The sequence below is a fragment of the Malaclemys terrapin genome, chromosome 1 (assembly GCF_027887155.1).
Source record: "Malaclemys terrapin pileata isolate rMalTer1 chromosome 1, rMalTer1.hap1, whole genome shotgun sequence".
In the NCBI taxonomy this organism is placed as follows: Eukaryota; Metazoa; Chordata; order Testudines; family Emydidae; genus Malaclemys; species Malaclemys terrapin.
In genome coordinates, this window is record NC_071505.1 from 4,262,803 (window position 1) to 4,278,047 (window position 15,245).

Here is a 15,245-nt window from a genome sequence, read left to right on the forward strand (position 1 = left end):
ATTAAGAGAAAAGAAAAAAAAAGCGATAAACAAAGCAGCCTTCCCCAGGCCAGAACAAAGGAGGAACCGGAAGGAGAGAGATGTACAAATCCAGAGCCACCCGCTGCCAGGTACACCCTCCCCAATCCGGAGAGCAGCCACGCAAATGCATACCCCGACACACACGCACACCTGGAGACAGCTGCACACGTTCTTTGGGACTGACGTAACAGGACACATTCACTGGACTAAAATAACCGTCAGCGGGTGGCCATCTGGCCTCCCGCAGCCCCTTGGTAACAGAAGAGATCTGAGGAACAGGAAACATCTCTGTATAGGTGGCTGCGGCACACTGATTGCATCATCTTCAGTGCTGTGCATTACCGTCCCTGCGGTGGGGCGAAGGCTGATCAGAATTGGGCTTTACTCCCGAGAGTCAAATTATCGGTCGTCCCACCCTGGAGGGTTCGGCGTGCAGCAGGTTCTGGGGATTCAGTGAGGCTTGCAGAAACTCAGCTACTGTGCCAGCCGAACCCACCCACGCAGCTAATGTGACGGCAGCGCCTGCGAGGGGTTGGGCTGGGTGCCAGCCTGGGTGAGATGCAGCAAATCGCAGCTCCGGGGGAAAGCTGGGGACAGGGCCGACAGCAAGAGAAGTAACTGGCTGGCTGTAGGCGGCTCGTGGCTGTGTGAACTGACTGGCCCTGGCTTAGTGCTGAGTCACTGTCTGTCCTCAGCCCAGACACCGTGTGGGCAGGAACCAGCGTTTACAGGCCTACAGAGCCTCAGCTTTCCTAAATGTCTCCTCCTCCTTCCTTCGCCCTCTGGGAACTAGCTAGCCCTCAGCTGGACGTCAGCCGATGGCTGGCGAATTGCCTGAGGATTTGGACCATGCAGCATGGGGAAACCAGGCCAGGAAGAGGGAGATTTCAAGATGCTGGGTGGCAGGGCTGGGTCGGGAATCTGGCCTGCATGCCAACCTCGTCTCCTAGCCGTGCCCTAAGACATATTTCCTGTCAACTCCCTGTGCTGCGCCCTCCGTCTTGAGCCAAGAAGCAATAGGGGGCTGGCAGCCCATATTAGTAGCAGATGCTGAGAGGAGGGAGAATCTATCTAGTTGCCTGTCACTATGGTATCTGGGCATCTTCTGGCACAGAGCCCTCAGTGGATTCTCTCTGTCCTATTTGTACGGTGCCTAGCACCATCGTATCTAGGCACCGAAAACAACACCCCAGTGAGATGAATGGGTGGGAAGGCGGCAGGGAGGCGTTCATGTCTCATGGAGCCATTGTTTCAGGCTATCTGCAGACTCAGGGTATGCCTTCACCCCAAGGCCTATCCCAGCCTAGTTATGGGCTGGTGTTACATGGTGGATAATCCGCTGAACGTGAGCTCCCACTGTGATGCTGTGGCCAAAAGAGCTAATGAGATCCTGGGAGGCATCAACAGGCCAATCTGGAGTAGGAGCAGAGAGGTTATTTTACCTCTGTATTTGGCAGTGGTGCGACCGCTGCTGGAATCCTGGATCAGTTCTGGTGTCCACAATTCAAGAAGGATGTAGATACATTGGAGAGGGATCAGAGAAGAGCCAGGAGAATGATTAAAGGATTGGAAAACATGCTTTATAGTGATGGACTCAAAGAGCTCAATCTATTTAGCTTAACAAAGAGAAGGTTAAAAGGTGACTTGATCACATTCTATAAGTACATAAAAGGTTGTTACAAGGAGGAGGGAGAAAAATTGTTCTTGTTAACCCCTGAGGATAGGACAAGAAGCAATGGGCTTAAATTGCAGCAAGGGCGGTTTAGGTCGGACAGTAGGAAAAACTTCCTAACTGCCAGGGTGGTTAGGCACTGGAATAAATTGCTTACGGAGCCAGGTTGTGAAATCTCCATCATTGGAGATTTTTAAGAGCAGGTTGGACAAACACCTGTCAGGGATGGTCTAGATAATACTTAGTCCTGCCTTGTGTGCAGGGGACTGGACTAGATGACCTCTTGAGGTCCCTTCCAATTCTATGATTGTATGATTCTAATTATCCACAAATATTTAATAATGGGTTCTTCAGTCTAGCAGAGAACGGTCTTACACGATCCAATGGCTGGAAGGTGAAGCTAGACAAATTCAGAGTGGAAATAAGGTGTAAATTTTTAACGGTGAGAGTATTTAACCATTGGAATAATTTATCAAGGGCCATGGTGGATTCTCCATCCCTGATAATTTTTCAATGAGGCTGGATGTCTTTCTAAAAGCTCTGCTCTAGGAATTATTGTGGGGCAGGTCTCTGGCCTGTGATAGCCAGGAGGTCAGACTACATGATCACAATGGTCCCTTCTGGGCTTGGAATCCATGAAACTACAAGCTACACACCTAAAACTTAAACTGACCTAGCTTCGTTGCTCACGGTTGTTGAAAACCTGTGCACCCCCTGCACCAGAGTTAGGTTGACCTAACCCCTGGTGTAGATGTGGCTAGGATGGAAGGCTTCTTCTGTCACCCTAGCTACCGCCTCCCAGAGAAGAGGATTAACTATAGAGATGGGACAACCCCTTCTGCTGAGGTAGGAAGCATCTCCATTGTGCCACTGTAGCAGCGGCAGTGTAGAGATGCCCTGTGGTGCCATAGCTACACCAGCAAAACCCTGCAGTGTAGATGTAACCCTTCTGCCCATCTAAGTTGGCAGCAACAAGGGCCGGGTTCTGTATCTAGGGGTTCCGTTTCAATAACGCAATGCAAAACCGGCTCGAGCCCCCACCCAGTGACCTGGGACAATTACATACCACCCCCTGGGCACCTCTAAGAGGCAATACTTCCCCTCTTGCAAGCACGGAGTCTGAGTGTAACAGAAAATGTTTACTAACATGAGGTAAACGACATCAGCATTAAATTGGAAAAACACCACAAACAGGATTCATAACACAAACCATGAGCAAAAAAAAAACCACCCCAGCAAGTTGGGCTGGGTCCGTTCCCTTTGGGTTCTTGAAACCAGCAACCCAAGGATCACCAAAGTCCCAAAAGTCCAACAACCCCCCAAAGTCTCTGTCCCTGGTCAGTGCAGCCCCAGAGTTCGGGGGGGGGGCACACAGGGCGTTAAGGGGCACCTTACGTGATCCGAGGCTGACGGGGTTCCGCCGCAGCCTTCACCACGAGCCGCTCCACCAGCTGTCCCGTGAGCTGCTCCCACCGTCCCACGAACTGCTCTGGCAGCTGCTCCACTCTGCTCACCGACCTGTGAGCCGCTCAGCTCTGCTCCACTTCAGCCGTCCCTTGGGCCGCTCCCACAAGGCTCCGCTCCGCTCGCTGCTCCTCCAGCCACTCCGCTCAGTTCCACTCCAACCATCCCGCAAGGCTCCACTCTGCTTGCTGCTCCGCCAGCCGCTTAGCAATATAGCTTCAGGCTCCCCCCTAGCTAACACAGCCTCAGTGATCTCAGCTCTTTTGTGATTTCAGCTCTTAGCAATTTCAGCTCATAGTAGTAGGGGAGCCCCAGTGCTAGTGCACCATTGGCCCAAAGTGAATGCAGCTCAGCAGCCTGTAACTAGATTTCTAATGGAATCAAAGTTAGCTCTGACATTCAATAGTAGAGAGAGGAGGTAGTGCAATTGGTGTTTCAACCCCTCAGAGAGGGGCCCATACCATCACGTACAAACACCTGTCCCCATCCTCTCTCCTTTCACTGGGTTTTGTAACCAATGCCCCTTGTCAAGCAAGTGCTACTTAGGTAATAGTGAAGGACTCACTCAGTCCTTCTGTCATACAACAGTTTCACTGCCCTTGATTCACAGAATCAGGGTAACAAAACTTTATTCTTCCTGCCCCAATAACAGAGAAGACTGAGGATCCCACACCAGCCAAAGTAACCACTTTGAGTTGCTGTTGTTTCATGCCAGGCGGGTGGGTGTGCCTATGCAAACAAGATCAGCCCCTGGAGTTCTTTTCCACACTCGCCATAATTCACCACCAGATGTCAGGGTAGAGCTCATCCTGACTCTGCTTACATCGACAAAGCGTACACCGACCGAAGGGGTTTTTCTGTTGCTGCGGGAACACCACCTCCCTGACCAATGGTAGCTAGGTCAACAAAAGCATTCTTCCATCAACATAACATGGGGGTGAGGTTGGCATAGGAGGGCACTCGGGGGCGGACGTGTTTCCCATCCCTGAGCCACGTAGCTACGTGAACCAGGCCTGGGGAAGACGACACGGCATCGGTTCGCATTTGGGAGGTTGTTTCGCAGCCTTGAGGGCTAGGAACATTTTTAAACACTTGTTGTTAAGGTAAAAGCTGAGATTCTACACAATCTGGATCGGCCACATAAGGACCCCAAGGAGGCAGGATCTGTCCTGTGGGCCCCGGGTTGGATACTCGTTTTAGAGGGGAGTTGTCAGTTATCTTTCTGACAATATATTTTAGATGAAGATTCCCAGCACATCGAGCTCTTCCCTCGGGCAGGGGAGTTTATAAATGGAACGATAGTCGTTATTTTATTACAATAATTAAAGCACCTTATATCACGTCGCTGCTCTGAGACCGGAACCACTTGAGCTTATTTTTCAAAAGCTCGGCTCTGACCTTAGACACAGGAGAGGAGAGAGGAGGCCAGGCGGTGGCACAAAAGGAAGGTGTTAGCTACAGAGGAGGAGCCTGGCCTGTTAAAGTGCCCTTTTGCTGTAGTGGGAGCTCTTTGAATTTAGCCAATCACTGACTCATCCAGAGACCAAACCACAAAGGAATTTTGCTTTGGAAAGACACCAGTGATTGCACAGAATCTCAGGTGCAGATATGGTCAGAAAAGGACCTTTAGAACTGGCCCCATCTAACTCTACATCTCTGCTTCCTGCGAGACTCCCTATCCCTCACACAAACCAGCCTTTATTCCCTCTTGCTCCGCAGAACTCCTGCAACGAGCTAGAGTCCGGCTTGCTCGGACACCACTGAGGCGTTGGAGACGTTCTGGTGGCTGTGGGAGTTTGTGGCAAAAGCAGGGGGCCTGGCTGGATTTCCAGATCTTCCCGTGAAGGCTGAGGTGCCAGAAGTGGAGCGATTTAGATCTGGACTCGTTGAAAGAGAATAAAGCTGCACTGCAAGTTTCTTCATTTGCAGAGAGATTTGCATCTCTTTTTATTGCGGAAGGCTCTGCTCCTGGATTCGCTGCCCGTCCCACACCCGCTTCAGTCCCTGGCAGTTTTGTACACACAAGGAATGCAGGGTTGACTCAGAAACGGATCCAGTTGGAAACAGCCACATTGGCACCTTCCCTGATGATGATAAAGTGAAATTCCCCCTCCGCTGCCAGCGAGATCAGGGTCTATGCCGCCCTTCAGTTGGGGACTTACTGGTTGCCTAGGCTTTGTGCTGGCCCTGTCCAGAGGGGTGAATTTCCCCCTGAAAGAAATGCAAGAGCTAGAGCTTTGGTGAGGTTGTGATGTTGTATGATTAAAATATGACCCTCGATATTATTGTTGCTACCACTGTTATATAATTGCAACAAATCTTATCTGGGGCACATCACGTAAGGTATCAATGGAAAAGTTACAACCTATCACATATGATTATCCAGTTTGGATGCATGTACCATTTTTGTATCTAGAGTTATGAATATTGACTCTATACCTGTATTTCAAAACACAAGGTAGTTTGCATCCGGTCTAGGCAGCACATTGTGAATGGGCCGTTCAAGTTGATGGCTATTAACAAACACAATGGGCCATGGAAGCAGCTTCCTGCCCGGTGAGCCGTCCTGTGGCTGTTTTAGCCAGACTATGGGTATTGGCTGCTCCTGTGACTCACCGAAGCCTGCAAGGGCATGTGCCTAGCTCGTGTGACTCAACTCTTGTGCCTGTACTTTCCCACAAACTGTGCTAGGAGCTTTGTTTGGGACAGTGACGTTCCCTCCACCTGGGAGAAGGTATAAAAAACCCTGGAAGCATCTCCAGTTTGCCTCTTTCCTGCTCTGATCTCTGGACTAAGGACTTACACTAACAGGAGCATTACAACTAGTGGACTGAAGACTTTCCAAGTTCTTTTGGAAGTTACCAGAGACATTACAAGCCAGCAGTGTTGTACAAACTTGATCCAAGAATTTTGCAAGGAGTGTATGTATTTGTTTTCCTTGATCATTTTAACCAGGGGGTCGGGACCCCTGAGGGGGTCGCGAGGTTATTACATAGGGGGTCACAAGCTGTCAGCCTCCACCCCAAACCCCGCTTTGCCTCCAGCATTTATAATGGTGTTAAATATATAAACAAGTGTTTTTAATTTATAAGGGAGGTCGCACTCAGAGACTTGCTGTGTGAAAGGGGTCACCAGTACAAAAGTTTGAGAACCACTGATTTTAACTCTCTCCTCTATCTTTTCTCTTATTAATAAACCTTTAAATATTAGATACTAAAGGATTGGCAACAGCATGATCATTGGGTACGATCTGATTTATATACTGACCTGGCTATGTGGCTGATCTCTTCGGATTAGAAGAACCCTTTGTTTGATGAAATTGGTTTTAAATAACCACTCATCGTGAAGTCTAGTCTGCGGGTGGTGAAACAAGGGCTGGAACGCCTAAGGAGACTGCATGTCTGACTTCTTGTTGATCAATGGGGTGAAACAGAAGTTGACTCTTGTTACTGGCTTGGCGTAGCTTATGGAAGAATAACCCCCCGTTTGGGGTGGGTCTGCCCCATTTCTCAGCAGACAGAGAAGTGCTGTGATGCTGCTGGAGGGTGGCGGCTCAACCTCTCTCTCTCCACTGCTCGCACACCCTGTCCACGCTACACAGCATAGGAGGTCATGGCTCCGAGCTGATACTGACGAATGCCCCAGCCATGGTGTAACGGGGTTTGGACATGCCTGTGTGGATGGGACAATGTTAAGGAGCTGTGCCCTGGGCCCAGCGGCGTAGCCAGGGTTGCAGCCGAGGAGGAGCAGCGGAGAAAAAAGGCACCGGAGGCATGTGCAGGGCCGCCCTGCTTCCCCATCCGGAGCGCTGTCCAGGGCACCGAGCCCCCCGGCCACACTCTCAGGGCCAGAGTCCCGGCTGGAGCGCCGGGAGCCTGCGGCCCCGCTGCGCCGGCCGGAGCGCCGGGAGCCCAGAGCACCGGGAGCCAGTAGGCCAGCCTGCGAAAGAAAGAAAAGAAAAAACTGGAAGCAGCCGAGGGGAGGGGGCGGTGCCCAGATGGGCGGGGGGTCAGTGCACCGCTGCTGTTGCTACTCACTTCATCAACGACAAAAGAAGTCTCCTCCCCCGACTGGAACTCGTCCATCTTTCCTCCGGCTCGGACCGCAGCCGCTCATGCCGCCAGCCTGTAGCGAATGCCCCGTCCCCTGATAATGGTGGAGGAGTTATCAGGGGACGGGGACGGGGCATCGCTACAGGCTGGCGGCGTGAGCGGCTGCGGTCCGAGCCGGAGGAAAGATGGACGAGTTCCAATCGGGGGAGGAGACTATTTTTTGGTGTTGATGAAGTGAGTAGCAACAGGGAGGAGACAGCGGAAGGACCCGGAAGCGGCGCTGAGTGAGGCCCGGAAGCGGAAGGACCCAGAAGAGGCGCCAAGTAATTATGAAAATTAAAAAGGCCCCACTTTTGGGGAATGTGGTCAGGGGAAGCAGCTGCTTCCCCTGAACCCCCCAGCTACGCTACTGCCTGGGCCTGCTTCCAGGGTCCTTACTGGGATTACAGAGCAGCTCCTTTCAGAGGGTGCGTTCCTGTCTACACAGGCAAGACCAGTCCATGTTACAACAGAATCATGCTGTCCCTGCTCCCTTCTCACCCCGAGAAATATCCCAAGCAGAGCTTCCTAGAAGCAGGGAGGCGAGAAGAGCAGGAGATTCACTTGAGTTCACTATGGACCCTGCTGTGTCCATCTGTTAACCAGGGAGGTGCTCAGAGGCCATGGTGACGGGCATCAGTACAACCCCCATGGACACAACACTGCTGGGGAAGGTGCTGAAACATAGTAATAGCTGTAGCGTAGCTGGGGAATATAGGTCTGCATCCATACAGGCGTAGGGGTCAGCGGGGCACCTCAACTGGAGACCTTCTGCTCCAAGAGAACAAGTCCCTATCGCTACAGCAGAGGAGGAGTTCCATTCACTCCATTCACAGCCACTTATCCTTGCTGCAGCCAACTACTAGCGCTATCCAATGCAACACGGCAGTATGTGACACTGATACCCATATAAAGAGCTGATACCCACTGCAGAGAGCTATCTATCCTAATCTACTGAGGTGCTGCTGTAAGAAGTTACCAACTAGCGTTTCAGCAGAGGACTGGGTAGAAACTAGACAAACTCTTCCATCCGCTTAACAAAACAGGTGAAACAGGGATCGGTGGGGCCAGCCTGGTTCCCAGGAAGTCTTGCTTTACTTCCGCCTCTCTCTGGCATTTCCCCTTCTGTCCTGCCCACTGCTCTTGGTTTGTAGTCTAAACCACTGAGGATCCTACTCCTGGCATGTCAGAGGAGCGACTCTGTGACCAACACTTATGTCATGAAACTCACAGGCCTCCTCAGGTCTCACTCAGGCAATGCTCCATATGCAGGCTTCATCCCAGGTGTTGATGGAGTAATTTGGTCCAATGACTCCAATGGGGGCGTTATTGGCCTGAGGTCTGTGTCGCAGAGGGGGGTGGTCCTTTATGGGAGCTGGATTTAGCTCCCCACCCTCGCCTGGCACTAGCCAGCTGTCTCCCAGGTGGTGGATACAAGACCAACAAGCAGCCTATGTGAGAGCTGGACGGTTGGTGGGGAGGTAGGAGACTCTGGGTCAGGGAAAGTGGACTTGCACACCACCTGGGCAGGGGCGGCTCCAGGCACCAGTGCACCAAGCGCGTGCCTGGGGTGGCAAGCCGCGGGGGGCGACCTGCTGGTCGCCATGAGGACGTCAGTTAGGCTGCCTTCGGCGGCATGCCTGCGGGAGGTCCGCCGCTCCCGCGGTTTCGGCGGCAATTTGGCGGTGGGTATGCTGAAGCCGCGGGATCGGTGGACCTCCTGCAGGCATGCTGCCGAAAGCCGCCTGACTGCCGTGCTTGGGGCAGCAAAATACACAGAGCCTAGGGTTACCATTCGTCCGGATTTACCCGGACATGTCCTCCTTTTGTGTGCTAAAAATAGCGTCCGGGGGGAATTTGTAAAGCACTCACAATGTCCGGGATTTCCCCCTCCCCCGGCAGAGCGAGCGGCTGGGAGGGCTGCAGGAAAGTCCCAGGCTGGACTCCGGAGCAGCTTCCTCCTCCCACCCCCCCCTCCCTGCATTCTGAGCCGGCCGGCAGCTCCTCCTCCTGCAGCCCGCTCCGGCAGCCCTGTGCAGGGCCAGGGACCGGGTTTTGTGTTGTGCTGGGGAGCTCAGCCATGTGTCCGGCTGGCACAGAGCCCAACACCCTGTTCTGAGCAGCAGGGTAAGGGGGGGCAGGGAGGTTCTGGAGGGGGCAGTCAAGAAACGGGGGGGGGGCTTTTGGAGGGGAGTGGAGAAAGTTTTGGGCAGTCAGGGTACAGGTAGGGGGTAGGATCCTGGGGGGCAGTTGGGGGGGGGGTCTTAGGAGGGGGCAGTTAGGGGACAAGGAACAGGGAGTCTTAGGTAGGGGGTGGGGTTCTGGAGGGCAGTTAGGAGCAGGGGTCCCAGGAGGGGGCAGTCAGGGGACAAGGAGTGGGGGGGGTAGGGGGCTGGGAGTTCTGGGGGGGAGCTGTCAGGGGGCAGGAGTGGGGAGAGGGATCGGAGCAGTCAGGGGACAGGGAGCAGAGGGGTTTAGATGGGTTGGGAGTTCTGGGGGGGGCTGTCAGGGGGTGGGGAGTGGTTGGATGGGGCGTGGGAGTCCCAGGGGTCTGTCTGGGGGTGGGGGTGTGGATAAGGGTTGGGGCAGTCAGGGGACAAGAGGCAAGGAGGCTTAGATAGGGAGTGGAGTCCCGGGGGGCAGTTAGGGGCAGGGGTCCCAGGAGGGGGCAGTCAGGGGACAAGGAACGGGGGGAGGGTTGGGGGTTCTGGGGGGGCGGGAAGTGGGAGGGGCAGGGGCGGGGCTAGGGCGGGGCTCCTCCCGTCCTCTTTTTTGCTTGTTGAAATATGGTAACCCTACAGAGCCGTCCCTGCATCTGGGGGGAGGACCTTGCTGGGGATATGTGCTACATAGAGAACAGCAGATGCCTGGTCTACACTGCAAAGTTTGACTGGTAAAATCTGTTTTACTTTGGCACATTTTTGCATACGCGCCCCCTCAGTTTTGAGTCCTGTCAGGGAAGCCCTGACCTTTTGCCAGGGAGCTTCTCCCCAATGCCCGCACACCCTCGGTCGGCACTGGTCTACTAGTGGACCGTCTGTCTGGATGCATTACCCATACCGGTCAAAACAGTCCTCCAGGAACAGTCCCACAATGCCCCTGTCCTTGCAACGAAGACCACTCTGGCCACAGTTCTGAACTCTGCGGGCCAGGGGCCACCGAGAGAAGAAGCCCAAGCCCGGTTTAAAGTCCCCAGGTACTGTTGAAATGTTTCTCTTCTTGCCAGCCCACCTTGGCAAGCACGCAGCAGGGTTGGCTCCATGCAACATTCTGGCTAAACCTCGTAGTGCCTCCTGGCCCAGGAAAGAAGTCCTGGATCTCCTCAGTCTTTGGGGAGAAGGGGAAGTACAAGCATAGCTGCCGAACCACAGAAACAAAGGTGTCCATTCAGATGTGTGCAGAGAAGGGATGCAGCAGCGGGGGTATGGTCAGATGAGCTCCGATGCTGGGCGAAGGGGAAGGAGTTGTGGCAGGCCTACCAAAAGGCAAAGGAGGCCAATAGAAAAGCTGGGGCTGCCCCCAGATCTGCCGCTTCTATGCGGAGCTGGATGCCTTACTTGGTGGGACCCAGAGGAAGGCACCCCAGAAGTGCTCAGCGATGAAGAGCTCGTCAAGGAGGGGGTGCGATGGCTGCAGACCCCCTGGAGAGCTGAACCTGGCCCAAATGAGCCCAGAGGAGGAACCCATTGCAGAAGGGGAAAGGAGCTGAGTTTGGGTGTTTAATTCATGGCTTTTTTCAAACTACAGTATGGTCACATAGGGTGACCAGATGTCCCGCTTTTATAGGGACTGTCCCGATATTTGGGGTTTTGTCTTATATAGGCGCCTATTACCCTCCCACCCCCTGTCCCTATTTTTCACACTTGCTGTCTGGTCACCCTATGTTCACAGGCTGCTTTGAAGCTCCTCCCCCTCTCAAAACGGGTGCTGAATGCATGTGGCCAGGGAACAAAGGAATCATCTTTTGCATAGCTGGTTTCTTAGAACATGCATTGCCAGTCATAGGCAAAACAGGAGAGCAAATATTGCAAGCAACGCATCAACATTTACAACTGCATGCTTCAGCCAGGGACAGCAAAGAGAATTCTTGGCCACTTAAATCGATGCATCGCAAGGAGAAAGAGAACCATACTGAGCATTCAAGGAAAATACATAGGATATTAAAAATAATTCTTGCAAGCAGTCCAGTAGCTGTTCACTCAGACCATCTGATTGATTTAAAGCTAAAAGTACACAGCAAACACATATTGCAAGTATCAAAACATGCAGTACGTTGGTTCAAGTCCAAAACAAACTCCTCGCATGCTGTGCTTGAAATCAGGAGTAGAAGGAAGCAGAGGGGGTTTGTGGCTGACTCAAGGCATTTGGCTCTGAAGTGGCCTGCAGGGCTAGGCAGTGGTAACCTCCCTTCTTTTCCGGAGTACAGCGCTGATCTTGCCAGGGATCTCCCATTAGTCATCTGACACCATTTTGATGAAGTTTGCAAGCAGGCAATCTTTGGCCTTGGCTACACTTGAGAATTCACAGCCGCGGCAGCGCTGTGAAGCGCGAGTGTAGTCGCGCCACCAGCGCTGCGAGAGAACAAGCAAGTACTCCACTTCTCCGAGGGGAATAGCTTGCAGCGCTGCGAGCGAGCGTGCAGCGCTGCAAGCGTTGATTACACTGGCGCTTGACAGCGCTGCACTCGCTGCGCTCGGGGGGGGGGGGGGGGCGTTTTCACACCCCTGAGCGCAGCAAGTTGCAGCGCTGTACAGCACCAGTGTAGCCAAGGCCTTTGAGATTTGCCTGAACGTTTCTCAGCAGGGCTGCTTTGTTTCTTCTACCCCCATAGGCAACTTTCTCACACCGCCCTGCAAGGAGTTCCACCAGCGCTAGGAGGAGTGCCGCCGCCTATGGCACCCACAGGAGTGTGTATTGGCCAGAATCACCACTGCCTGTAATAAGTTTGGCAATATTTACCGTGCTGTCCCTCCAGTTATTAGCTGGGATGCCTAGCTGACCCCCCCCCCACTCCTCAGGGTTACAGGTTTTGAAAAGTGCTCCCTATGCACTCACCAGGCTGGGAACTGCTGACCTGTCCTAAAGTCAGCAGCTCTGAAGCTAGCCTGATGCTGTCCATTGTTTTATTAAGATCTTTATGGGAGCCTTTTAGGGAGGTTTTTCTCTCTCTTTTCCTATCTGCCAACTCTTTAAATCTAACAATGTCTATCTGGCCTGTTGTTAGCAGTGGCCTCAACGGGGGTACCCCTTCTGCACTTGCTGAAAAACTGACCTTGAGCAGAAGGAAGAAGAAAAGGTCAAGGAAGGGCATGTTCTCCGGTCACCTCTGGAGCTCTGAGTCAGGAACAATCAAGATGTATTTATTTGGTCTTGCAAGACAGCCACGCAACCTCCAAAACCGTTAATCGACAATTCAGATGCCAGCCAACTACCGTTGAATCACGAAAGGATACAAATTAACACAAAGCAGCACACTGCCTGAGGATGGGGCACGGTCAAAGCACAAGGCCTTCTTCAACTGCCCAGCGCCACGATGGGCCCTTGAGTCACGGCTGTTCAAAGTCAGCAGACGGCCTTTCCACTTCCCCCCACCCTGCCAGCGACGGTTTCCCCCTTTGCTTTACGGATATTATGTAAAACACACCATGCAGCGACAACCATCGGGATATTTGCCTTGGTGAGATCCAGCCTGGTTAACATCCTTACCATCTACCAAATGCACAGTACACTGTCATCCTGAACCTGCTCGGACGCCGATTAAATCTCTCCTTGTTGCTGGCCCGGTGCCCACTGCAGTTTCAGGAGCTAGGGAAGCAAAGGGCGGGTTAGGTTCCAGGATCACTACTGGTGTTTCAACCCCCTGACCAATGCAAATGTGCCACCAGCGAAGGGAGTCAAGTTGCACATGCTCTCGTGATATTGCAATGCTGGCAGTGGTAAAACATCCTGGCGTAGACGTGGCTTTGATCGATGTGGAACTGTGTCTATGGCTGAACAATAAACGCATCCCTTGGGAAAGGCAATGAAGTGCCTGAACTGAGCAACCGCATCATTACAAGAGGGTAACCCGTGTCCTCACTTGTCTGTCAAATCCACCGTTTAGCTGTTGAGCGTGTCAGGGCAAGATCTATTCTTTTCAGGGAAGTGCCGAGAACTGTTGTGGGACCTGTAAAATAGTTCTACACTGAAATCATGCTTGTGCCATGAACCCACAAAAGCAAAGACGTTGCTCTCCCTCAAGCTTCTCTGTATGGTAGGTGAAATAAGCCAAACCATGCCAATGAGTATGGAGGACACTGGAGGCCCTACCACCAAATGTCCTTGCTCTTGTAGGTTTACATTATAGTGAACATCAGCTCCTTTGTATTCAATTTCCTTTTATTTAAACTTTCAGCAATGTCATTAAGTAAAACTATAACAAGTAAAGAGCATGTCTTGGAATAAATAGAAGTATTACAGAGCCCCTGAATGTATCACAGCTCCCCAACTGCATTCCACCAATGCTGGAGACAGTCACATGGAACTAGGTGTGACAGTTATTGCAACACCAAGCCGTCTCTCTAGATTAAACTGATGATTGGGTTGATGTCAGACTGTGTTCTCCTCCATGGGGGAGGGTAACCACAACTTCTACAGGAGCTAAAAACAGTCGAGGGTGGCTACCCCTGAGTCTGTAATTGACTCCTGAGAAACTCCAGCCCTGGGGTGGTTTGCATAGACTGATTCAAGCTGTGTTTTCCGGAGACTAGGAGACGAAGAAAGGGGTTTGGTATAAAAGTACGAGCTTGAACTAACTCGGGGTCTTCTTTCTGCACAGCAAACGGACAGGACCAGGTTTTTAAGGCCCGGCTTGACAAAGCCCTGGCTGGGATGATTGAGTTGGGGGGATTGGTCCTGCTTTGAGCAGGGGGTTGGACTAGATGACCTCCTGAGGTCCCTTCCGACCCTGATATTCTATGAGGACCTTCTGTCCAAGGGGGGCCCAAGTCTTGCAGAAGGGCTGGAAAGACTTTACCAGGGCACCATAAGACTGATGGTGACTCCTGGTATGCTTAGTGTGTGTTTAAATCTGTTTATTGTTTTTATTAGGGTTAGGGTTAGAATGTTCTTGCTTAGAAAGAGCTGTGTGGTGACTCATCACTGCTCTTCATAGCCCTTGGAGAGAGAGCAAAGTACAGGCGCTGGCCCTTGAGCAGACTGGCTTGCTGGGGATATCAGTGTAAGGCCAGGAGCTGTGTGGCCTTAAAATCCCTGGTCAGAAGGGTGTGGAACAAGGGTCCCTTCCCAGAGACAGGTGATGGCTGGAGACCTGAGACCTGACCGGGCTTTCCTGGAGTGGACCCCTGAGGGGTGGATTCAGTTACCCTGAAACTGTGACACTAGGTTTTAGCTTTCTCCTTCATAATGGAAATAAATGGTAACTAAACCAAACCAGAGGGGTAGCCGTGTTAGTCTGGATCTGTAAAAAGCGACAAAGAGTCCTGTGGCACCTTATAGACTAACAGACGTATTGGAGCATAAGCTTTGTCGCTTTAAACCAAACCAGTTGAACTGCATTTGTGAGAATACAAAGAACAACCCGTGTTATATAAAATCCAGCGGAACTCTCAAGTAATCCATCTGAAGTGGGACTGAAGCATGAGCTCAAAGATCAGCTACCTGGACGGCTGTCAGTACTCAAACTTCTCATCCAGAAAATCCGAGTATTAGCGGTTTTCACTGACTTTGTGTAGACAGCAAATACAGAATACTTGAAGTTTGTATTCAGCATTGGGTTACTCGCATTGCTCCTCAGCCCTCAGGAGAAGGCAAATCTCACCCTGGTGATCTAAGTTACTCAAAGACCTCTTCTGCTTATCCGGGCAAAGAGCATCACATATAGCAGTGTGTTTACGGCTCTAGGCTCTAGTGCTGACGCATATGATGGGTCAGAACCCACCCACCTGTTCCTCCTCCATTTCCTTGACAGAATTAAATGTTCTCATGTTACTTTTATT